The sequence below is a fragment of the Cavia porcellus genome, unplaced genomic scaffold, assembly GCF_034190915.1.
Source record: "Cavia porcellus strain 051 isolate PalLab524CR breed Dunkin Hartley unplaced genomic scaffold, mCavPor4.1 scaffold_3, whole genome shotgun sequence".
Taxonomy (NCBI): Eukaryota; Metazoa; Chordata; class Mammalia; order Rodentia; family Caviidae; genus Cavia; species Cavia porcellus.
This window is the reverse complement of record NW_026947486.1, coordinates 102,830,003-102,847,466: the sequence shown is the minus strand read 5'-3', so window position 1 is coordinate 102,847,466 and position 17,464 is coordinate 102,830,003. Positions and strand designations below refer to the sequence as shown.

General features: G+C 37.3%; 1 long non-coding RNA gene across 10 annotated transcripts in view; it reads right to left on the bottom strand.

Moving 5' to 3' along the window:
• LOC106026459 (uncharacterized) overlaps nucleotides 1-17,464 on the bottom strand; it is a 42,587-nt gene that overhangs the window by 11,409 nt on the left and 13,714 nt on the right. For 8 of the 10 annotated variants that reach the window (XR_010046675.1, XR_010046678.1, XR_010046680.1 and 5 more), the window contains exons 9-13: nucleotides 16,910-17,071; nucleotides 9,724-9,817; nucleotides 8,387-8,547; nucleotides 8,187-8,287; nucleotides 7,765-7,853 (exon numbers count right to left, since the gene is read on the bottom strand). This is a non-coding gene — a long non-coding RNA (uncharacterized LOC106026459). Of the gene's footprint in view, nucleotides 1-7,764; nucleotides 7,854-8,186; nucleotides 8,288-8,381; nucleotides 8,548-9,723; nucleotides 9,818-16,909; nucleotides 17,072-17,464 lie in introns of all 10 variants that reach the window. The other 2 variants (XR_010046681.1, XR_001200095.3) reach the window with 2 other exon arrangements.

Below are 17,464 nucleotides of genomic sequence, written 5' to 3'. Positions count from 1 at the left end.
CTCTCTCTCTCTCGCTCTCGCTCACTCTTGCTCTCAATGTGGATTTAGAGATTATATTATATACATATATATATACATATATATATATATAAAATACTGTGTGTACTATACATATATAATGTATTGAAAGAAGTTTATTATAAACTCCTCCACTGAGGAGTAGTACATTTCTACAGTAACAGTACTCCAACTACTTAGAAAGGCTGAGGCAAGAGGATTATAAATTCTATACAAGTTCTATACAAGTCTGCACAATTTAGCAAGGCCTTATCTCAAAACTTCAAATTAAAATTACGAACAAGCTGGGGATGTATCTCAGTGGTAGAACACCTCTATGTTCATTCCCTAGTGCTAAAATAAACTCAAGCCAGGCATAGTGGTGTGTGTTTGTAATCCCAGCACTTGGGAGGCTGAAGCAGGAGGATCGTTGCAATTCAAAACCTGCCTGGGCCTCAAAGTGGGCTCAAGACCAGCCTGAACTACATAGTGAAACCCTGTTCTCAAAAAGACAAATAAATAAGTAAATAAATAAACTCAGTAAAGACAAAAAGGCAGATGACAGAAACATACAGAGTCTGTCCAAAAAAATGTATATACATTTCAAGAAAAGAAAAATAATACAATGTTTTCTCAACAGATGGTGTTACCCTCATAGGGGTACCCTAGTGGAGGTATCCTATCACAGAAAACCCACCGCACTGCCAGCCCCTTAGAGAAAAATTTGAAAATGCACATGCAGCAATCTTGATGACCAGCGTTACCCCCTCAGCAGTTTGCCAGACTAATAAATGTCTGGAGGCTCCCGGCCATCACTCTGAGCACCTTTTGGAAGTGTAGAGGCCAAAAGTATGTTGTGTTAATCTCACGATATCTCAATAAACTTCGAATTAAACATTTATTCAAGTTTTTCTTTTCCTGAAGTGTGTACACGTTTTTGGCAGACTCTACACATAACACCATTTAGAATGAAAGCATGTGTTCATTAAATTGGAGAAGCATTAGAAGGAGACTCTCAGTTTGTATTCTTGATAACTTAATATCGTATAGAGGTTTCACAAACATGAATTTTACTTTGGGTATTTTTAAAAAGTTTTAATAATAGGAGAATGAGAGGTGAGAAAAACTCAAAGGCAGAGACCTAGCATAAGAAGGCATGATATAACTCAACAGTTTGCAGATAAAAAAGCCATGATAAAACAAAAGTCTCATGGTCATAGATATAAAAAAAATCCTCATCTTCCATCTCAGATCCCCAGAAATACTTCTGTTTCCTTAGACATGATACATGGAATGAATGCATAACTGAAACACAAAAATTTACATGGATCATTTCTTGACGATGAAGCTATTTACATTGACATAAATTTGAAAATACCTGCAATACTACTCCAAAACAACAATGCAGAAATAGTAAATCACAGTAAACACAAAAGGACTTTGGATTCCCACAACTTTGTAAACTAAGGTGATCAAGATAGAGAAACAAATAGAGATTCTGCTTAATGATGGTCACTCTCCTACACACTCTCTACCAAGGAGGCAGCAGGTTTGGAGTGCGCTAAAGCAGGCTGGGGAAGTAGATGTGACTTGTCTACGAAATCCCAGGACACATGCACAGAACAGTTCCTAAAGCCCTGCCTGTGTAGCCAGAGAGTGCTGTCTCCAATCCTCCTCACCTCGAGCAAGTTTTGGACAGGGTGGCCTAGACTTGACATCAGCCTGAGGAGTGGTTGACATCAACGGGCAGTCCACATTGAGTCCTCCATTGCTGTGTCCTTTCACAGCGGTCTGTCCCGGTTCTATACAGTGCACTTGTTTTCCTACATTTACTTTACCCAACCTTGCTTTACAGAGCCTGTTTCTTTCCCTATCTTTGATAATTGTAAAACCTACCATTTGTACTTGTCTTGACCAATTGCTTGCTCAGGACAGAAAGATCCTAGAAACCACCTTGAAAAGAAGAGAGACTCTGACACCTCTAAAATCAGTAACACCAGCACAACATATTCCAGGGCCATTTACAGTGGACTCTCCACTAGCTAAGCCTGGTCAGGAGCTCCCTCAACTAAACATACTCACCAAGTGTGTATATGCTGTATCCCTTGCAGGTTTATCTGGAGCATGCGTTCCTAGCAGTGGGATTACTAAATCAAGAGATCTTGTCCTTGAGCCTGGAGGAGCAGCTCCTACCTGCAATCTTAGCTACTCAAGAGTCTAAGGCGGTAGGATGGCAAGATTGAGGGCAGCCTGGGCAATTTAGTGTGATCCTATTTCAAAATAAAATAAAAAGGTCCAGGCATGGTGGTGTACACCTCTGATCCCAGCACTTGGGAAACTGAGGCAGGATGATTGTTGTGAGTTCAAGGCCAGCCTAAGCTACAAAGTGAGTCCAAAAAAAAAAAAAAAAAAGAAAAGGAGCTCTAACGGATATAACAGCCAGTGTGTTTGGGGGTGTTAAATAGCTGACTTTATCAATGTTTTTGGAACATTGAACACAGCTGTTTGCAGTCTCCCTGTTTGAATGTCCACCTTGTGTTCTTTGATACTGTGATTTGAGGAACTATTTTCAAGAAAATAGTGTGTAATCTACTAGCAGGTAATTTCTTACTGTTATGGTTTTTTGTTTTGTTTTGTTTTGTTTTGTAGTTCTGTATTGCGTGTACCCTTACGCCGCTTTGGTTTGTTTTGTGTTTTTCTCTTTTTCCTCTTAAATAAAAAAAAAAAAAAAAAAAAAAACAAAGTGAGTCCAAGGCCAGTACGAACTGCATAGTGAGATCCTGTCTCAAAAAGACAAAAACAAATAAAATAAAATCAAAGGGTTTCAGATATAGCTCAGTGGTAAAACACTTGCCTACCATGCCTGAAACCCTGGGTTTAATCCCCAATACCAAAAATAAAAAAGATTTATGTGGCTAGGGATTTAGCTCTGAGGCATAAGCACCTGCCTGGCAAGTGTGTGGTCGTGAGTTTGATCCCCAGTACAAAAAAAAAAAAAAAAAAAAAAAAAAAAAGATTCATGTTTTGTAATTCTGTATCACTTTATAAATTTTGCATATTACTATGTACTTGTAAATAACATATGTATTTTGTCTTACTGGTTATAGCCAAACATTATCCAGCAAGACTGTAACAATTTAAGTGAGTTTCCAGATCTGACAGATGGCCAATATCATTTCCCAATGTTGTCTTAACTAGTGTCTATTTAATTGTGATTGTAATAAGTATCATGATTCTTGGCTATTTGTTTTGTTGTTTTCCTCTCAGGGTGTTTACTTGTTTGTTTAACAATACTACACATTGAACCCAGGATGCTCACACTGAGTTACATCCTCAGCCCTTTTTAATATTTTATTTTGAGGTGAAGGCTCTCACTAAGTTGCCCAGGCTGCCCTCAAATTTGAGATTCTCCTGCCTCAGTCACTGCTTTTATTTTTTGTAAAATAGACCTTTTGTGGGCTTTGTCCATCTCTCACTTGGGCTGTCTGCCTTTTACTGGTTGACATGCATGAGGCTCTGTGTGTGAAAGAAACGAAAAACCCTTCATCACCTATATCACCTGTAGTTTTAATTGGCAGATCAGTTGTGCTGTTTTAGTTCAGTTTGGTTTTGGTTGTTTTGAGACAAGGTCTTACAGTTCAGAATGGCCTCAGACTCGTGGCGATCCTCCTGCCTCAGCCTCCCCAGTGCTGGAATTATAGGCACACATCACCATGTCTGGCATTATCAATTGTATTTGGACTTTGCTCTTTATTTTATTTGCTGTATAGAAACTTTCTAATTTTGCCTTTATTTTACATAGACTCAGCAGTCATTTCCATTAGTTTCAGGAGTCTAGATCTGACTTACTCATTTTATGTTTTCTTCTATGCTTTTAATGTTTAAAACTTTAATTCACTTAAAGTTCATTTGAGTACAAGGACTTTGATAGTAAGCTCATTTTTATTTTCAGTTGTTCCTACCAGGAGCATTTACTGAGCAATCTTTGCTGATTTGAAGGTCACCTTTTTGATAAACCTAAGTTCCTATGAATAGTTTAGCCTCTTTCTAGGCCAGTGGTGGCGAATCTATGGCACCCGTGCCACAGGGGGGGACACAGAGCCCTCTCTAACAGGACACATGCCAAGTCTCACAGCGACCAACCATCATCAGACAGCAGTTGTCTTCTCCAAACTAAAACCTCAGGGTTTATGTTTAACTGTAGTGTTGACGCTTTGCAATAAGTGTTTGGGGTTGCAGTTTGGGTACTTGGTCTCTAAAAAGTTTGCCATTACTAGGGGCTCAGTGGCATAAGCACCTGCCTTGCAAGCAGGCGGTCGTGAGTTCAATCCCAAGTACCGAGAAAAAGAAACAAAATAAAAATAAAAAAGTTTGCCATTACTGCTTTAGACTACTCTATCTATTCCAGCCCTTTTCTCTCATCTATCATTCTTTTTCTAGTAGTTCTTCAAACAAGTTACCAAAACTTGAAATTTAATTTATTACAACACAGCAGCAAACAGAAACACCAAACAACATCCATGATTTGGGGGCAGATTTATTTATGTCAATGGGCACTGATTGGGATCATTCCCAGAATATAAGGCCCTGATCTCTGGTGGTCTAGGACTTGTATGAGATAAGCAGGCACAAAGTACAGAGGCAGACGGCTAGTCAATTGGAGACTGGTTCTTACAAAGCGTATTCTAGTGACCAGCTATGCATTGAAGTGACCAGCCGTTTGTAGGAGACAGAAGCAACCAAAAGTAGAACAGGAACTATTACCTAGGAAACCAAGAAACTGAAGTATACTGGCTGGGGGGCAGTTTCTGTTACAACACCAAGAAAAGCTTTTATTTGTGAATTGTGATTGCCTTTGATTAGAAGTAACAGAAGTTTCAATTCAAATCAAGTCATGGTGATGATGGTTTCACAACAGTGTGAATGTACTTAATGGATTTAAAAACAGAAAACACTTTTTTTCTAGTTAGACAAACATATGCTCCTGTTTGACGTTAAGCATCTAACTCCGTAGCTCAGTAACATTTTTGTCCCTACAACCCTTACTAAACCCTTATTAAAGACTCTAGTCAGGTGTGGTGGTGCATGCCTGTAATCCCAGCACTTGGGAGGCTGAGGCAGGAGGATCACTGTGAGTTCAAGGCCAGCCTGAGCTACATAAGTGAATTCAAGGCCAGCCTGCACTACATAGTAAGACCCTATCTTAAAAAAATGAATAAAAATTAAAAAGAAAAACCCTAAAGAGCTTTTCTTTATGTGGGTTATTTCTGCTTTATTTGCTGCATTCAAACTTTAAATGAGATATTTTAGAAACATAAGCATACACAAGCACACATTCCATTAGCCCTCAGTGTGTTGACATCACCAACGCTTCGGGCAACCTCTGGAAAATTCCACTGCACACACATGAAAAAATAAGAGTAAAGAAGGCAATGACAGTTTAGTACTATTATAAAAATAGGCTTGGCCTTGAAGCCTCCTTGCAAAGTTCAGAGACACCCCCCTCCCCCGCAGAACACACTTTGAGAAAGGCTTTTCTAATTGTTCCATCAAAATCACCTATGACAGTATACGCATTTTTTTCTGAATCTTGCCTGAAGTTTAATTTTGCAATGAAAAAGAACCTATGTGCATGGGGGTGGGGCCAGAATCTAAAAACTGTGTTTAGCTTGGCTGTGATCGAATATTCTGTAATCCCAGAATTCCAGGAAACTGAGGCAGGAGGGGTACAAATTCAAGCCCATCATGGGCAATTTAGCATTTTAGCCAGACCCTGACTCAAAATCAAAACATAAAATATTTTAAGTGACTGAGGATGTAGCTCAGAAGGAAGGCCCTGGGTTCAGTTCCCAGAACCACAACAAATAAATTTTAAATATACTTAAATAAAAATAAAGAAAATGTATAAGAATTAATATTTCTATCTGTAAAAGAAATAACAAGCTGGGTGTGGTGGCACATCCCTGTCGTCCCAGCACTCAGATGGCTGAGTCCGGGGATAGCCATGAGTTTGAGGCCAGCCTGGATCGCATGCTGAGTTCAACGCCAGCCTGAACTAGATAGCAAAAACCATATCAGAGTGACTAAATAAATAAATAAGTAAACGGATTAACAACAGGCAGTTTCAGACTGTATTTAGCCTTCTGGTTAACCGTGGTAAATTTAAATTGCCACATTTGTAAATATTGATATAATTATTGCTACTCTTGCCAACTGGGGCCCTTCTGATCTGCTTGTTCTTCCCAGATCTGACCCTGAAAGACATAGCCTTTAAATAATCTCCAAGAACCCACTTTTGTACACTGTCTCAAATATAGACTATGGCAGTGAAAAACTCTCCTGTTTATTAACTCCTCTCTTCTGCCAACCTTGGACTTGTTTTTTTAGACAGAGTCTTGCTGTACAGTTCAGGCTTTGAACTCACTATGTAGCCCAGGCTGGTCTCAAACTGGTGGTGATCCTCCTGCCTCAGTCTCCTGACTTCTGGAATGACAGGTGTGCGCCAACATGACTGGCTGTATCTCCTTTGAAAGCACTGTCAATTACATGGTTTTGTGTTGTTTCCTCTCCCATGATTCCTATCTCTCTGCTTCCCAGTGTGAAGCAGGTATACAGATGATTTCTAGGTAGTAGATGAAGGAATAATTTGTACTTCACTTTTATACATACTTGAAGTTAGAGTAAAAACATAAGCAAGTTATATTAAACCTGTAGTTTTGAGATACTTTGATTTCCTTTCCAAGTAAATCTAAATTAAATAATGGATGTTTTAAAAATGGATAATACATCTATGCTTTGGATACAGCACAAGTCACCCAGCTGGGTGGGACTGAGGGTGTAACTCAGTGGTAGTGCTTATATGTGTGTAGCATATACGAGGCTCTGGCTTCAGTCCCCAAAAACAAAGAAAGGAAGGAAGGAAAAAGGCAGGGAGGGAGGGAGAGAAGGGAGGGGAAGTCCACACACCATTCAGCCTCCATGGTAAATTAGCCTCTGTTCGCCTACAGCCCAGCAAAGGACAGGCGGAGAACCACGCGGTGGATTTCACACTTCCTGTGATTGGAATTTTCTTTTTCTTTTTTTTTTTCTTTTTTTTTTTTTTTTTTTTTTGTCTTTTTCCTTTTTTTACCAGGGATTGAACTCACGACTGCTTGCTTGCAAGGCAGGAGCTTATGCCGCTGAGCTAAATCCCCAGCCCCAATTGGAATTTTCAAGCTAAAAAGATAAGTTCAAGTTTGACCTCTGCCATTTTCTGGCTGTCTGACCCTTGTCAAGTCACTAGCCCTCTCTGAAATTCAGCTTCTGCAGCTGTAAGGTACCAGTGACACAGTGGCTATGCAGCTGACACCTAACAGGGCTTCAGTGCCATTTCCTTTGGCACCTGGCTCCTTCCTACTTGCTTTTCAGCCTCCTCACAACTGCACACCCGATGCCACCGGTGCCCCCAAGCACAGGACGCTGCTCCACACTTTGTTTACTAGAGCAGAGTAATTTTGCCACTAGAAATTTCTGCCTGCCCATCTGCCTGACAAATAGTTTTTCACCCCCTCCACTGCATCCCTCTGGCCCTTTAGTCTCTTACTATATACCATTCAGGGCTGTCAACTTGGAGAGAACAGAGACAATGTATAATTTGTGTCCTCAATACCTAGCACAAACCTAGCAGATGGTAAGTGTACCATTAAGTTTGCTAAATGACTACAATAAAAAGTGAATTATACATGTGGCAATGTTCTTGTACCTCTTTAGTAAACTCTTAATACTTACACTAATAACACAGGCATCTTTCAATGTCACCGTTGGGCAATTTAATAATCAACTGGAAATCCTGTTGTGCAGTGCTTTTCTCATCTTTTCTGTCAAAGACACCATGTTAGTGGCATATTACCAATAATTCTAATGTGAATAATTAAAATAAGATTTAGAAAGCATCTCATATCAAGCAGTAGAAACATAGTCATACATATATTTACATTTAAATTTGTAATCGAATGCAAGTCACAAAACTAGTATACTGCTAGCTGTGGTGGTGCATGTCTGTTATCCCAGCACTCAGGAAGCTGAGGCAGGAAGATTCCCTAGGGTCTGAGGCCAACATGAGCTGCATAGTAAGCTCAAGGCCACCCTGCCTGCAAAGTGAAACCCTGTCTCAAAAAACCAAAAATAGAGCCAGGCATGGTGACACATACCTGTGATCCCAGCACTCAGGAGACTGATGCAGAAGGATTGCCATGAATTCAAGGCCAGCTTGGGTTGCATAATGGGTTCAGAAAAACTACATAATGAGATCCTATCCCAAAAAATAAAAAATAACATGTATACAATCCCACATATCTATTAAAAGTACTTTTGAAAGGAACTAAAAAAAAAAATAAGACAAATACCAAACCTTCCAGTTTTCATTCCTCTCTTCAGAAAAGCCAATTCGAGCCAGGCATGGTGGTACATATCTATAGTCCCAGCACTGGGAAGCTGAGGCAGGAGGATCACCACAGTTCAAAGCCAGCCTGGGGTAGTGAGATCATGACCAGCCTGAGCTACACACAGATTCTGTCTCAAAAAACAAACAACAAAAAAGTCAACCTGAGTTTTGGAGCTTTATTTTCTGGATTATTTTCTGGATTATTATTTTCATATGATTTTACACTAACTTTTTATTTCTGTTTCAGTTTTGTTAAAACTTTTAAGAATTTAAAATATTAATATATGTGGCTAAATTTTAGAAATAAGCTATCACAAAATAAGCAATTTATCATGAAAGTAAAACTTTTCTTTCAAAGATATTAGTAAACCATCATTTTGAACACTACTTCCTCTCAGCGTCAATTCATAGTTGAAATTATTACCCTAAACACACAAAACACTTTCACCACTGGACAGAAGAATTTGCCTTCTTCTGTAACATATGCTATGGTTTGCATATGATTTCCCTCCAAACTCATGAGAAGATGATTTAGGCAAACTTAATCCATCTATGGTGTGTAGAGTTTTGTTTTAAAAGTGATTAGATTGGATCAGATTAGTGTGGGGCCCTCGGGATTGAATCTTGGTAGTTTTACAAGAAAAAGGGGATAAGGTAGGAGGATTGTTGAGTTTGAGGCCAACTTAGGCTACACAGTGAGTTCAAACCCATCCTGGACTGCATAGTGTGACTCTGTATCAAAATTAAATTAAATTAAAATTAAAAGGGATGAAGATCAGAAAATATACATCTTTTCCTTTTCTGCCAGTTTTCTATTTTCTCCTTAAACTGTATTAAATTTTGACTCTCGAGGGCAAAATTAACATATTAACTGACATATCATTATATATTGTATATAATTCTCTGGTTTGCATTAGATTTTGTTATATAACAAAAAATCTCGTTTATATGGTTAAAAGTGGCAAATTAAGGGTTAGCTCACTTTGTCATTTTCTGAGTTACATTTGATGCTATTGTACCAATATAGCCAAAATTGAAATAATTTTTCTAAACAGCTGTTGGTCCTGGTATTCAATGAGTGAGACTGACTAAAAGTCAGAGAAAATACTGTGGAATGGTGCCAAAAACCACGGACTGGGCCAAAAAAACAATTTTCCATCTCCAACTAACTAAAGAAGTAAGAGCCCTCAAGTAAAAAAGAGCTTAAAGTAAAGTAATTCAAGTTCTAAAGGAAAACAACCTTCAACATAGACTGATGTATCTCACAAAACTATCTTTAAAAACTGATGGAGGAACCCACTCACCTCCTTGATAACCAGCATGGTTTGAGTGGCGGGCGCCCCAGGGAGAGAACCAGCCAGCATCTCCTGAGATTCCGCCATGTTGGAACTGAGAGCCCTGGGAAACAAAGCAACCGGCTAGCCTCCCTGGTAAGCAATCATGAGCCTACCAGTGCATGGGCTGAGAATCAAACATCCCATCCTTCCTCCTCCCCCAACCCCCATTAGGAAATGAGAGCAGAAGTCAAGCATCTCTTGGGAGGATACAGCAAATATGGGGGATTTCTTAATACTATCTCTTTGAAGACAAATATTTTTATCACTGTTTTGCTTTGTTCTGATTAACTATATTGCTCTATTCAATATTCAGTTTTGATAAGTTCTGTAATGTTCTGTATTTGGTTTGATTTTGCTATACCTAATTAAAGGGACAACTATTGCAAAGATAACAAGATATACTATGCTAACCTATTACTGTTACACTGGTAACCTGCTGTGATGTTTCATACCAATTTCACTGCATTGTCTCAATTGGCTTTGTTCTGTCTTGTTCTGTTGCATTTTACTACATTCAAAAAAAATGATGGATAAATAAGATACTTCCAAGACAAAGAACATCAGAGGAAATTTATGACCACAAAACCAGTAATCTGAAATAGTTTGAAGGACGTTACAGAAAAAGATAAGGACTTCAACTCCATGAACCCCAATAGAAGGAATCCATGAGCAAGGCAGTTAAACAGAGGGGTTGGGGAAGGACTAACAACAGGAAAATAACATGACAAGGATAACTCAATAATATCAGTTGTAACCATCAATGTTAATGGTCTTAATTCACCAACCAAAAGATATAGACTGGCAGAATGGATCAAGAAGCAAGGTCCAAAAATATGCTGCATATAAGAAACACATTTAATTCAAAAAGAAGTTCACAGACTGAAAGTCAAAGGATGGAAAACAATATTCCAAATGACATGAACTCATAAAAAAGGACGGGTAGGTATTCTGTTTTAGACAAAGTGAATTTCAAGCCAAGACTTGATTAAGAGAGCTAAAGAAGGTCACTATGTCCTCATAAAGGGAAAAATCCAATAGAAAGAGATACTAATCATAATTACATATATGCAACAAATATCAGTGCACCCAACTATGTAAAACAAAGACTAATGGCCATGAAAAGACAAGTAAGTCCTAATACAATTGTATTTGGAGATCTCAATACCCAACTGTCACAAAAAGACAGATAAATTAGACAAAAAATCAATAATTAAATATTAGAATTGAACCAAAGTTCTGAACGAATGGACTTAGTAGATATCTACAGAGTGTTCTAACCCACAACATCAGAATACACATCCCTCTCAGCTGCACACAGTATGTTCTCCAAATTAGATGACATACTGGCCCATAGAACATTCTTAAGTAAATGCAAAGGAACTGAAATTATCCTATACATTATCCATGCACAATGCATTGAAATTGAAAATCCGTAGCAAAAGGAATCATAAGACCTTCTTAAACACCTGGAAATTAAATAGCACCATCTTAAACAACCAATGGATCACAGATGAAATTTAAGAAGAAATTAGACAGTTTTTACATTTGAATGATAATGACAACACAACATAGTGTAATTCATGGGATGCAATGAAAGCAGTTCTAAGAGGGAAATTTATAGCAGTAAATACCCATAAGAAAAACCCAGTAAGCACATCAACTTAATGGGGAACCTCAAACTTCTAGAAAGAGAAGACCAGGCTAAGGCAAAAGCCTATATGAGGGAGAAAATTATAAAGATCAGAGCAAAAATTAATGCATTGGAGACTAAAAAAACAAAACAAAGAATCAGAGAGTTGGTTCTTTTAAAGATTAAATAAAATCAACAAGCCCTTAGCCAAACATAGCAAACAAAAGACTCAAATCCATGCAATTAGGAATCAAAAGGGTAAAATCAGAACAGACCCTGCAGAAATCCAGAAGATTATCTATACCTACGTTGAAAACTTGTATTCTGACAAGATGGAAAATACAGAAGAAATGGAAAAAGTCTTAGATACATAGGAATTAGCAAAGCTGGATCAAGAAAATATAAACATCCTAAATGAACCAATATCAATCAGTGAAAACGAAGATGTAATTGAAAAATTACCAACAAATAAATGCCAAGGTTCTAATACATTTACTGCTGAATTCTACAAGAAATTTAGAGAAGACCTAACACCACTAACTCTCAGACTCCTTTAATGAGGTTAAAAAGGAAGAAATGCTCCCAAATTCATTCCTGGAAGTAAGCATTACCCTGATGCCAAAACCAGAGAAGGGCCCAACTAAGAAAAAGAACTCAGGCCAATCTCCCTAATGAACATAGATGCAAAAATCCTCGATAAGGATCCTAGCAAACAGAATGCAGCAAATCATCAAGAAGAGTATACACCATGACCACGTGGGATTCATTCATGGTTGCAGGGATGGTTCAACACACGTAAATCAATAAACGTCATACACCATTCTAACAGAGCCAAGAGCAGAAATCATATGATCATCTAAATAGATGCAGAAAAATCTTTTGACAAAGTATAGCATCCATTCATGATAAAAACCTACAAAACATTGGAACAGATGGTCTTTATCTCAATCTGATAAAAGCTATCTAACTATGACAAACTAACAACCACCATCACACAAAATGGACCAAAAAAGAAAGCTTTCATTCTAAGATCAGGAGCAAGACAAGGATGTCCACTGTCTCCACTTTTATTCAACATAGTCCTGGAAACTTTAGCCAGGGCAATTAGACTAGAGAAAGAAATAAAAGGAATAAAGATAGGAAAGGAAGAAGTTAAACTATTGTTGTTTGCAGATGACATGATACTCTACTTTAGAACACTCCAAAAACTCCACTAAAAAAAAAACTAGCAAATTCAGTAGCATAGCTGGATACAAAGTCAACACTCAAAAATCAATAGGACCAGAGCTGGATTGCCAAACAGGCCAGGCAATTGAACCAAGGGGAGAAGTGGGATCCAACAGCAGGTGGATAGGACGGCAGAGATGAGCCAATTCATGCCAGTTGCAACCATTAATGTAGATGGCCTCAATTCACCAATAAAAAGAAACACAGGAAGAGTGGATCAAGCAATGAGATCTATCAATATGCCATGTACAAGAAACGCATTTAACTCGAAAGGAAATTCATACATCAAAAGTCAAAGCAGAGAAAACAATGTTCCTTGCGACAGGAAACCAGAAAAATCAGCAGTAGCTTTCCCATCAACCACAGAATGGATAAGAAACATATAATGATTTTATACAACGGAAAGCAACACAGTAATAAAGAGAGATAATCTCGAGGCCTTTGTAGGTAAATGGAGGCAACTTGAAATCATGCTTATGGGTGAAATGGTTCAGATTCCTGCAAGTGCACATCATGTTATCTCTTAGTGTAAACAACTGAAGGAGTTAGTGGGATCCAAAATGTATAATAGATAATATGAAATTGATAGGGGAAGAAATGTCTAAAAAGGGAAGGTGGTAGCCATTGTTAATTTTCTGCTATCTTGTTTTGAATTCCTGTATTGTTTTCTTAGGTTTGGTTTTATTCTGGCTTGCTCTGTTCGATTTTACTGTCTGATCATATGGGCAGATACTTTGAGGAAAACAAGAGATGTTATGGTAGCCATTGTTGATTTTCTATTATCTTGTTTGGAAATCTTGTATTGCTTTCGTTATTCTGCTCTGATTAGCTTTATTCTGTTCTGTTTGGTTGATTTTATTCACCTTAAAATAAAATAAAATTTTAAAAAATCAGTAGCCTTTCTGTACACAAATAACAAACTCACTGAGAGAGAAATCAGAGAAACAACACTTTCCACAATAGCACCACAAAAAATGAAATACTGGGAATCAGTGTAAAATGATATAAAAACCTCTACATTGGGGCTGGGGATTTAGCTCAGCGGCATAAGCACCTGCCTTAAAAGCAGGCAGTGGTGAGTTCGATCCCTGGTACCGATAAAAATGAAAAAGCCAAAAAAAAAAAAAAAAAAAAAAAAAAAAACTCTACATTGATAACTATAATACTCTGAAAAAGGAAACTGAAGAGGAAAATGGAGACATATCCCATGCTCTTGGGTAGGAAAAACCAATATAGTGAAAATGGTCATACTTCCAAAACTGTTATACAGATTCAATGCAATCCCAATCTAAATTTCAACAATATATCTCACAGAATTAGGGAAAACAATACTAAAATTCATTTGGAACCAGCAAAGACCTACAATAGCAAAGGCAATTCTTGGAAACAAAGGCAAAACAACATTCACCATATCACTGACTTGAAATTATACTATAAAGCTACTATGATAAAAACAGCATACTACTGCAAATAAAAAACAGACCTGAAGATCAATGGAACAGATTCAAAGATGCAGAAAAAACTACAGACACACTCAGCCTCCTTATCTTTGACAAGGTACTAAACACATTCACTGGAAGAAAGATAGCTTCTTTAATAACAGTGCTGGAAAAACCAGTTCTATGCATGCTAAAGGTTAAAACTGGACCCATATCTTTCAGCACATTCTAAGCTAAAATTGGAATGAATCAAGTATCTTAATATTGAAACAGAAACGATAAATCTGCTAGAAGATAAGAGTAGGCAAAACTCTTGAAGATACTGGTGTAGGCTAAGACTTTATGAACAAAACCCCGATTGCAGGGAACTATCACACAGAATCAACAATTGATATCTCATCCTATTGAAAAGTTTTGCACAAGAAAAATCACCAACAGAGTAAAGAGACAATCCACAATATGGGACAAAATGTTTGTCAGCTGTTTCTCAAAGGATTACTATTGAAAACAGAAAAACACTCAAAAAATCTGTCCTCCCAGATTTAAAGACCCAACCCAAAAAAATGGGCATCTGAGATGAATACACACTTCTCAAATGAAGAAATACAAAGAGTAAATAAATATGTGAAAAAAATGCTCAACATCACTGGCCATTCAAGAGATGCAATTTAAAACAACACTGAGATTCTACCTAATCCCCAAAAGAATGGCTATTATCAAGAAATCAACCAATAACAAATTCTGGAGGGGATGTGGGGAAAAAGGAACTCGTTTACACTGTTCATGGGGGTGTAGATTGGTACAACCACTGTGGAAATCACTATGGATATTCTGCAAAAAACTAGGATTAGAGGTCTCATTTAACCCAACTGTTCCCTTTCTGGATATCTTCCTAAAAGAGTTAAGAACATCATACCACAATGATACATGTGCCCCCATGTTTATAGGAGTACAATTTATAATAGCTAGATCTTAGGAACAACCTAAATGCCCATTGAGTGAGAAGTGGATAAAAAAAAATGGATGCGGTAGCTGGTCCAATGGCAGTGGGTTATCAAAACTTATTAACATTAGTGTCACTAAAGTTTGTATACCACCCCCCCACTGCTAAATTTGACTGGCTTTTTAAAAAAAATGGATGTGGTATTTTTACTCAGGCATTAAGAAGGATACACTTGAGACTTTTATAGGTAAATAGATGCAACTTGAGGCCACACTCCTTAGTGAAATAAATCAGACACACATGTATAAACATTGTGTTGTCTCACTAGTGTGAAAAGCTGAAAATACATACATATATATATATATATATATATATATATATATAATATAGTTAAGATAGTTATACTACTGATTTCTCTGGTCTCATTGAAGAGAAAAGTTTTTGCTAGTATTAACTAGCAAAACGATTAGCTGCAGATGTCTTGAACTCTGAGTGATTTGAAGATAACAGTATACAGTGTATACACCATTGTTATCCCCTAAGTATCGTGTTTTGAAATTTTTTTCTCTTTAAAATAAAATTTTTAAAAAGTGATAATAAAATGGATTATAGTGATGGTTACACAACTCTAAGACTATATTGAATTACATATTTCAAGTTGGTGAATTTTTGATATGATATATGATTTATCTCTCAATATATCTGTTATCAAAAATAGATAACAGAGTATGTATGCTTTAATGTAAAAGCTCTTGTTTAAAAGAGCTAGCTATGGACAATCATCAAGGAAAAATGCCAGTGCTATTAATAAGAAAAAAACTGAACAAGACTAAGCAAATGAAAAGTGTCATAGTTACCACTGCAGGTCCTAAAGTTACAAATATTAATGAAAAACCTGCTTAGTGACAGCTAAGTTGAACAACATTGCTTAGTTTCTTTAGTCCAAGGAGCAACATTTCTGAATAACGTCAACTTTTCTGTTAGAACAATAGCACTGCACAAGGGTTTTATGTGCAATTTTAATCATCAAAAGGTAATGTTTGACACAAATCTATGTAAGAAACCAATATACAACTTAGAAAGAGACCTATGCAACAATGCCTGAGTAATTTTTGTACAAAGGTCCAAATACAATTCAACAGAAGAAGAGAAGTCCTTTCAACAAATGGTCCAGAAGCGATTAGACATCCATAGGAAAAAACAAAAATTAAATTTAACCTAAACTTCACAACTTATACCAAAAAAAACACTCAAAAAAAGATGAGTTTTAAATGTATAAAGAAAAATTAAAACAGTTTTAAAAGAAACCATAGAGGGGCTGGGGATTTAGCTCAGTGGCATAAGTGCCTGCCTTGCAAGCAGGCAGTCATGAGTTTGATCCCCGGTACCTGTAAAAAGGAAAAAGACAAAAAAAAAAAAAAAAAAAAAAGAAAGATACCATAGAAGAAAACTCCCAGGACCTAAGACTAAAATCTTCTTGGATTTGACACCAAAGATGTAATACACAAAATGAAAACTTAATAACATGATCTCATCAAAAATTCAAATTTTGGGGGCTGGAGATTTAGCTCAATGGCATAAGCACCTGCCTTGCAAGCAGGCAGTCTTGAGTTCGATCCCTGGTACCGGTAAAAAAAAAAAAAAAAATTCAAATTTTTGTTTTGTGAGGACCCTGTTAAATGTATAAAAATACTTCCCGCAGCCTGGGAGAAAATACGTTTAAACCACTGTTTCGGCAACAGTCTTGTATCTAGAATATAGGTGAAACATTTCACTGAAGAGGATATGTGAATATCAAATAGGCACATGAAAAGACATTCAATATGATACCGCCACACATATATCAGAATCGCTTACAGAAAATAATGACAATGCTAAATGCCGACAAGGATGCAGAGAAACTAGATCACTCACACCCCACTGCAGGTAGACCTGTAAAATGACACATCTGGGTGTGCTGGTGCATGCCTGTAATTCCAGCACTGGGGAGGATGAGGCAGGAGCACTGCTGCCAGTTGGAGGTCATCTTGTTCTACATAGTGGGTTCAAGACCAGCCTGAACCACATAATGAAACCCTGTCTCAGAATAAAAACAAAATAAGATAAAATTACACAGTTGCTCTTAAAAACAGTTTGACAACTTACAAAACTAAACATGAAATTGTCATGGAACCTACACATTGCTCACCTGGATATTTACTACAGGAAAAGGAAAACCAAACAACACACACATTTTTTAAAAAACCTGGGGCTGGGGATAGCCCCAGCAGCATAAGCACCTGCCTTGTAAGTGCATGGTCATGAGTTCAATCCCCAGTACCAAAAATAAAAATAAAAAAACCTTACACATAAATGTTGGTAGCACTTTTACATATAATAGCCAAAAGTTTTAAAAATTACATCCAGGCTTGGTGGCGCATCCTGTAATCCTAGCACTAGAGGCAGGAGGATCACTATGACTTCAAGGTC